The 9,382-nt window shown below is 38.1% G+C and overlaps 1 non-coding gene across 1 annotated transcript; it reads right to left on the reverse strand.

Moving 5' to 3' along the window:
- Positions 1-8,639: 8,639 nt before the first annotated feature.
- LOC121450242 lies at positions 8,640-8,746 on the reverse strand. The gene has a single exon (XR_005974571.1). It is a non-coding gene; the product is annotated as a U6 spliceosomal RNA (small nuclear RNA).
- Positions 8,747-9,382: the final 636 nt, after the last annotated feature.

The raw sequence follows: 9,382 nt of genomic DNA on the forward strand, positions 1-9,382 counted from the left end.
ACTGCCTGACCCATTAGTTCCAGTTTCTTATTGGCTAGCTCTTACATATTGATCTAACCCATTTCTAATAATCTGTGTAGCCCACGAGCTGGCTTACCAGGAAAGATCATAACCTGCGTCTGCCTGGAGTGGGAGAATCATGGCGACTCCTTGACTCAGCTTCTTTCTCCCAGCATTCTGTTCTGTTTACTCCGCCTACCTAAGGGTTGGCCTATCAAATGGGTCTAGGCAGTTTCTTTATTAATAAGAAATCATTCCCACATCAGTGTAGAGTTTCTTCTGTTTTAAAAACTACTCTTGCTGAATTTAGATCCATTTGTCACCGCAACAAAAGAGGAAGTGCCAGTAAAAATCTTTCGATTAGGCCCTATTTCATTAGAAAATCAGAACTATGCTGCTAATAAACATGGACCCACCCTAGTAAATTAATATGAGAACTCTGTAGCAGCCAGATAAATTTGGCATATATAAGATAATGTAGTTTCAAAAAATAACAATAGTATATCTGAGATTTTGGCTATCAAGCTTGAATACATTTTCTGTATTTTTTCAGCTAACAACAAAATTAACTGTTTTTCTCTATTTAATTTTATCCAGAAAGACAAACCATATATAAATAAACCTTAGCTCTTAAAGATAGAAAAAGTTGGGTAGGGGTGGGTAAGGGCTGGGCTTGGTGGCTCAACCTGTAATTCCAGTGCTCAGGAGGCTGTGGAAAAACAATGGCTGCAATTCTGAGGTCAGTCTGCACTACACAGTGAGTTCTAGACCAATCCGGGTACAGAGGAAGATCCTACTCCAAAATGAGAATAAGAAAGGAAAAAGATAAATGTGTCTCTTCTCTCATGCCAAGGTGAGATCAGAAAAAGCACATTTCATGATGTAGCTCACATTTCTCCTAGTCAGCTTCTCAAAATGATGAGGAGAAAATAATTCTTCTGGAAATAATAGTGCAAACTCAGAAGGAGCATGTGTCTCTGAGCCATGGCATGGCCTGAGCTGCTTCAGTCACAAGTGCAGAACAGCATCTGTGGATCACCTGCATCCCAGATGGTGACTGTGTGTGCCGACATCCGTGGCAGGTGCAAACAGTATGGGCTCTTGGTCGCCCACAATGGGACCCTGCCCTCTCCTTCCATAAATCTAATTGCCTGAAGCACCGTCAGCAGACTGAAATTTATTTCTTTTCACCTTCATGCTTTATTCCTGGCATGATAAAGTATTTGTTAATTACTTATTTTCCAATGTCAAACTCTTTATTGCTCAGGATCAAATGTGGTTGGGGCAGGTGGGAAGAGAGGTCTATTTTCACATAAGAAATCAAATGATTCATTTTCTCAGTGTAATGATAAAATGTTAGAGACACTGAGGAATACCAAATCCAATGGCCTTGGTAGTAAGGTTAAGAAATTAAAACCTAGAGAACCCATATATCTGGGCCAAAAGAGTTACATGGTAGAAAGTAGAGGCTCTGTCTTCTTTGCTGCCCCAAATCATCTCCTTATCCTTGACCAAAGGTGTTTCATCAAATAGCGAAGCAATGATGAGATAGGAGGGTTAAGCAGTAGCGAGTAAAGGTAAGCAATGGAAAAACTTAACTATGGGTGTATAGAGCATTCTGATATCTTGGTTTTACCAATCATATTTGATGATTTGAGAAGAATATTGTGGCTTAAAGTAGAAAACAACCAAAACTATTGGTGGTACTAGACTGTCATAAGTCAAATACTAAAGTGGATAGCCAGAGAAACAACTGGGAACAGTGTACCAAACACATGCACAAAAGCACTAAAGTAGTCAAGATGGAATCCCACAAGAAGGCAAGGAAAGAGATACATAAAAATAAGAAGAAGCAAATAGGAATAACAGATTTAGGTGCTAACATATCAGTGATCTTTTTAGACCATCTAAACTGTCAATGATAAATTTTATAAATTCATGACCCAGTTTATATACCAGAAATCTATTTCCTCATTAATGAATTGAATGAGCTGAAATTAGGAAAGACTCAAAAATGTATACCATGATGTATGCTACAATGGCTGTAGTAGTACCTAATCAGTAGACTTCTGAGCAAATAGAATTACACAGCCATAGAAGATTATGTTGTTAAAATTAGGAGATCAAGCATAAACATACCAGAGTGAGGCTAAGTGTGTGAACATCAAGGTATGGAGCCTAAACATTCATGAAGTCAATCCTGATGAAATTGAAAGGAGCAAATAAATTCACTGCTGTAGTTGGAAACTGTATGTCTCCTCTCTACAACCCACAGAACTAATAAATAGAAAACTAGCTATGATGTAAAAAAGCCTGGTAACACATTTGATCAATGGTTCAAATGAAGAATCAACAGAATATACTCTATTCAAGCTTCCATTATACAGTTGCCAAGATTATATCTTAAGTCATGAAATAAAGCACAACAAATTTAATAGTATTTGAAATAAATGTCTGGAGTATTTAATTTGGCCAGAAAACTCTCTCAACCCAAAATTTAATAAAAGAAAGGCAATATAAAAGTTTTCAAAGATATGCAAATTAACTACATTGTACTATGTAATTCATTAAACAAATAAATATTTCAAGTAAATTAGGAAACAAAATAAGAGTACAACATACTTTAACATGATGTGTGACAAAGCAGAGCTGATAGGTAACTAAATACTTATTTGACATTAAGTAAAGTCTCAATAAATCATTTAAATAATTTCATAAGGAAAGAGAAAAGAAAAAAGCAAAGCAAGAATAGCAAGGAGGAAATAATAAGTGGAAATCAAAAGAAATAAAAATAGAGGAAAGATCAATGGATTGAACTATTCAAACACATCTATAATAAATGATAAACATCTAGCAAGACAAACAAAAAGGAATTCATAAATCACCAGCATGATGATCAAAAAGATCATCACTAGAGATACGACAGTCATCAGAAAAATGAGAGTCTACTATAAAAAGTCATAGAAAGGGGCTGGAGAGATGGCTCAGTGGTTAAGAGCATTGCCTGCTCTTCCAAAGTTCCTGAGTTCAATTCCCAGCGACCACATGGTGGCTCACAACCATCTGAAATGAGATCTGATGCCTTCTTCTGTCTTGCAAGCAGACACACAGACAGAATATTGTACACATAATAAATAAATAAATATTAAAAAAAAGTCATAGAAAAAGTGATCAAGTTTTGAACCATGAGCTGTTAAAACAACAAAATAAACCCTAAGGATCAAATTCCCTTATATCTTAGTTAGAGCCTTTGAGAATACACCTGAAGAACTCTAAGTCAACACCACAAAAGTGCCTGAACATCTGGTTTTTTGTTTTGTTTGTTTGTTTGTGTGTTTGTTTGGTTGGTTTCAACAACATTCAGAATAGTTGAGTTATTGTATCAGTCTAGGTATCAATTACCAAGTGAATGGATAAAAAAAAAAAAGTGTGCTATTTAGAAAATACCAATGGCATCTTGGTATTTTCTGGAAACTGGATGCGCCATACCTTCAATAAAATAAATAAGCCAAACTCATAAATGCAGTCATTACAAGTTTTCTCTTATTTGGAGTTCCTGGATGTGTGTGTGTGTGTGTGTGTGTGTGTGTGTGTGTGTGTGTGTGATATGATATGATACATAGTGAAAGAATAAATGTTGGGTTTGGAGTGTTGGCTCAGCTGATAAAATGTTGGCTGCTAAACATGAGGACCTGAGTTTGGATCTCTAGGAGACACATAAAAAGGCAGGCATACTGGGGAGACAGGGACAGGACGTTTTTGGGGGGTCTTACTGATCAACCAAACTAGTCAAATTGGTGAGCTTTGGGTTCAGTGTAAAAATTTTTTTTGAAAATATAACATGGATACCTGACAAATGGCTCCATGTATAAAGACATGTGTTGCTAATCCTGGAGACCTGAGTTTAAATTTGATCCCCAAATCCCACACAATGGTAGGAGAAAACCAACTTCCAAAAGTCATCCTGTGGTATCCTCATAATTTCTGCGGGAAACACATACACATGTTCTCTCTCTCTCTCTCTCTCTCTCTCTCTCTCTCTCTCTCTCCACACATACAATATGTACATGTGTACATACATATATACTGTATGTGTGTATACTCTATATGTATAAATACAATCTATACCTATGTGTATGTATGTGCATGTGTGTGTGTAGAGAGAAAGAAAGATAGGAAGGAAGGAAGGAAGGAAGGAAGGAAGGAAGGGAGAGAGGAATATAAGGAAAGGAGGAGAGATGTATAGATGTGAAAAATAAAGTGAAACATTACTATTTATAGATGATGTAATTGTGTAAAAAAATCCCAAAGAATACACCAAATTAATTAATTAATTAATTGGTTGAATTCTAAAAAAGTAAAAACAAGTAAAAAATTAGTCAAATAAGTTCAAAGAGTATATGAGATCACCAAAGAATATTAATTATATTTGTACTAGCAGCATGTCAAATATAAAAAGTACTGTTATGCTTTTCAGTTGCTTTAAAGAAAATTAAATCCATGCACATATAGAGACATACATAGGACACATATGCTAAAATTAGAAAATCCTGATGTGAATGGAAATAAGTGGAAAGATGTATGTTCATGACTTGGAAGAATTTGCATAGTCAAACTCTCAGTTCCTTCCAAATTGAGCTAATGTAATTTTATGAAATTCCTATAAAAATCACAAGAAGAAGCGTGTTGGCATGGTCAAACTGATGGTAGAATGTGTGTAGAAACCCAGAGGATTAGGAGAGCTAAAGTAGCCTTGACCAGTTGGAGGAACGCATTCAGTGTTAAGGATTACTACATAAATATAGCAGTCAGGAGAGTGTGAGATACAGTTCAGAAAAATAAACTCAAAACAGTTTTCTGGCTTAGAACTACGTGGGGATCTTAGTTGGCTCTCCAGGAGTAATCCCTAAAAAGTAAATGAAAAACTGGAGCTCACTGAAACGAAGGGCTTTGGTTTTGGGAAAGAAGAAGAAACCCACTAACTATGCATCTGACAAAAACATGACTATTTGATGTTTCTGAAGAACTCTCCAAATACAGAAAAGAAAAACATGCAAGTAGAATATAAACCCATGACACTAGAAGAAACTTTACTAAAGAAGAAACAGAAGAAAACCACAGAAAAAAACTCAACATTTTTACTCATTTAGGAAAATACAAATTAATATAAATAGCTATATAAAACTAGTGGCCACATTATACACCAAATCCTGAGAAAGATACAGGAGACCTGCGTGCTGTGGTCTGAACAGGAAATGTCATCCTGGGGCTCATTGATATTTTGAATGATCCACCCACAGCTCGTGTTGCTATTTTGAAGAAGGCTGTGGAACCTTCAGGTGGTAGGACCTGGCTGGTAGAAGCAGATCACTTGGTGGACTTCAGAAGACTATACCTACTTTTCATCCCAGCTTGCTCAGGGCTTTCCACCAGCTGCACTGTAAGTGAGCAGCTGCCACATGCTCCTAACAACCATGAATGAACTCTACCATGACTTTCTACTGCCATAGACAGAGGCCCTTAGAAACCATGTACGCATCACACACACACACACACACACACACACACACACACGTACATGTACACACACATACACACACTAAAAAAAAACATAAACTGTACATTACAAACCAGGAATAAAACAGTCATAGCTGCTATAATACTTATTTCTGTAAATGGTCTTCTTCTCTTCCTCTTCATTGGACACAAGACACATTCCATGCTCTGTTGCCCATCAGCCAGTATTGCAGGGTAGGGCAGGTAATACAGATGCTGTAATGGATCTGAAACCTAGATAATACTGGGTGTGTGGTTTGAATGTTCATTGAATTGCCACTACTTGACAAGCTGCAGTAAGAAACATTGACAGAGGGCTCACACTTTGTGAGACTGCTGTAACAACCAAAGACATGCTGTTTCCATGTGGAAGAAATTTATGCTCTCACAGCTCTAGCGGCCAGAAGTCCAAAGCCAAGGTAACAGTGGGCTGACTTTTTTCTGCAGCTGTTCAGGAGGGTTCTCCCATGGTTGCCCTCCAAGCTTTTGATGGTGGGTTCTTATGCTTCCCATTCTTTGACTTTGAATGTGTCACTTTAATCTCTGCATCCTGTTTCACATGGTATTTTCGGGGTTTTTTTCCCTTTCTTGTAAGGATACTTCCCATTAACTTAGGGATACCATCTCTATCTCTATATTCCAAAATGATCTGACTTCAAGACCACTTAATTTGAGAGAGAGAGAGAGAGAGAGAGAGAGAGAGAGAGAGAGAGCCTTTTCTAATATGACTATATTCACAGGTTCTAAACTGCCCTACTTTTCCTCAGAAAACCTTTGGGTTCTAAAAATAGTTATTCCTGGCTCCAGAAGTCTGATTTATACTTGATAATTAGGATTAATCATCTATCAAATACAAAAGCCAACATAGCTGGACATTCCCTTGCCCCAAGAAGGCTAGAAGACCAGATGGCAGACTCAATAAACAATTATTGTGCCCTCTGAGAAATAAGACTCTAAGATTCATAACGCTGAAGTCCAGGGATGAAAAGCAGAGTGGTCTGATCGTGTTATTGGCTGTGATATCAAAGAAGTCTGCCTTATTCTCCCTCCACGCTTTAATTGCAGTCAAGCAGGGCCAGGAATCAGCAGAGCAGCCAGATGAGAGAACCACTTAGATCTAGAAAACTAAGGAATTCAGGATGCCATGTGAATATGTGCATGTATGTTCAGGTACATATTTCTAACATGCTCCCAATACAACCTACTAGATGATCCAACTACATCCAGTCTGCAGTTACAGAAATCTCCACTGTGGCAAATAATTCAGTCTACTCTAGTAGAAAGGAAACTATATTACTCACCTACCTCCGAGGCCATAGTCTCTTTTCCAAATTGTAAAAGGTAACTTCTACAGCATATTTCTCGTGGTGCTCAGAGTAGTGACGAGAGGCAAGAAATTATAGAGCAGGATTGTAAATCAAAATTTTATGCTTGGCCACAATATGTCAAAGGGAATGAAACCAGACAGGGAAGGCAGAAAGATCAACAAGGCATATATACTAAATATACATAATAAATGTTAGACAGTGAATATGTTTTGCAAAATGACTTTGGTGATATGACAGTCTTGGAAATGACCTGGCTGTTGAAGAGAACAAGAATGAGAAGGCTTTCATCCCATAAGCCAAAATTGGGAGGATGCTTGATGGACACATGGGTAGAAAATGTCTAGTAAGCCTGGAGCATACTGAGGTCATCAAGAGTCTACAGGCCTTTACAAGCAGAGTTAAAATGTTTGATACATCATGCGTCATTGGGCTCTATTCTCGGTTACCTCATTCTGCATAACCATGTTCTGTTGGCAGAGGCCACACATTCATTTCCTGCAGCCCAGATTCAAAATAACCACACAGAAACTGGACTAATTAAATCACTGCTTGGCCTATTCGCTCTAGTGTCTTATTGGCTGGTTCTTACATCTTAAATTAAGCCATTTCCATTATTTTATATTTTACCATGAGGTTTGTGGCCTATTGGCGAGGTTCAGGCTGACAGCTCATGCCTTTCTCCTCTGGTGACTACGTGGCATCTCACTACTCCACCTTCTTTCTCCCAGCATTTATCTAGTTTTCCTGCCTAACTCTATTCTGCCCTGTCATAGACCCAAGCAGATTCTTTATTCATTAACCAATAAAAGCAACTACATACACAGAAGGACTTCCCACATCGTCATGTTCCATGCATTTCTCTGAATTGAATGTGGTAGGTTTCAACAAATGTTTGCAGACACAATTTAAGCCAGGCCTATTATCCAAGCATTTTTCTCTTCCTGTATTTTCCCCTCTATATCAAACAGTGTCTCTACTAAAAGGAAGTGTATAAATAAATGAAACCCAAAGGCATCTGCTCCTGGGACCTTCCCAGGATCCTACTTGAAGCACACTGCGTAGCTCATTCCCCTAAGTACTTTGGCACTCTGTTTACAGTATTCATGAATTCAATGAGCTCTTTAGTAAGTAATTTGACTCAGGACCACGAGAAACAAAAAATAAATCTGGGTTTAAAGAGACTATGGCATACATCCAGTTCAATATCACTGATTGAATATAAACAAAATATTCCTCCATCTAGTCCAAACTCATAAATGATACAACACATAAACATATTTTAGAGACACAGAGCCCACTATGAAACCTAGGATGAGAACTCTCATACAAAAGAAATCAAAATGCTTTTTTTCCCAAATACCCATAGCAGCTGGTTATTCTCTTTTTTTTTAAAAAAAAAAGTTTTATTTTATTTTTAGAAAACTATCTTTTCTCATTTTACATACCAATTCCAGTTCCCACTCCGTCTCCTCCTCCCACTCCCTCAACTTCCCCCTCCCAGCCCCCATTCTCTCCTCGGAGAGGGTAAGGCTTCCCATTGGGAGTCAGTAAGTCTGGCACATTGCTTTGAGGAAGGACCAAGGCCCTCCATCCTATATCTAGGCTAAGCAAGGTATCCCTCCGAAAAGAATGGGTTCCAAAAAGCCAGTACAAGCAGTAGGGGTAAATCCTGGTTCCGCTGCTAGTGGCCCTGCAATTTGCCCCAGCCAAACAACTGTGATATATATATATATATATATATATATATATATATATATATATATGACAGGCTTCACGAATTTGCATGTCATCCTCGCTCAGGGGCCATGCTGATCTTCTCTGGAACGTTCCAATTCTAGTGTATGTGCTGCCGAAGTGAGCACCAGCTGGCTATTTTCAAGCAGAAGTACCAAGGATACACAGCTTCAGCTTCATGTGCTCCATGTCTGGGTTCAAAGCTCCACCAATGTTGTGGGATATTATTTTAAGATGTGCTACATTCATTTATGCTGTGGAATATTTAATGATGCAAATATGTATTGCCTTCTTTTATGTTGCATCTGTTTAACTCCCTAAAGCTGTGTTACTTTGGCTGTCCGAAACACCCGATTGGTATAATAAAAAGCTGAATGGCTAATAACTAGACAGGAGAGAGAAACAGGAGGACTTGGTGGGAAGAGAGAATAAATAGCAGAAAAAGGGAGGGGTGAGATAAGGAGGAGAGGAGTATGCCCCGGGCCAACCACCCAGCCAACATGGAGTAGAAAGAAAAGAAAGATATGTCGAATAAGAAAAGTTAAAAAGACCCAAGAAGGATGCTTAAAAGAAACCTCACACTTGCTCAGAATTGAGTATAATAGAGGGTTATTTATTTAGAGGTAGACTCACAGATCATAATCCTCTGCTGGATCGGGGAACAAAAATCGAAACCCGCAGGTGGAAAAGAGACCTGACATGCGCTTTATATGGTAATAAAGAATATAAGAGGCCATGCCCAAGTGGGCGGGTAAGTTAAAGGT

Source organism: Microtus oregoni, unplaced genomic scaffold, assembly GCF_018167655.1.
Source record: "Microtus oregoni isolate MIOR12 unplaced genomic scaffold, Mior012 000006F_ref0000085, whole genome shotgun sequence".
Taxonomy (NCBI): Eukaryota; Metazoa; Chordata; class Mammalia; order Rodentia; family Cricetidae; genus Microtus; species Microtus oregoni.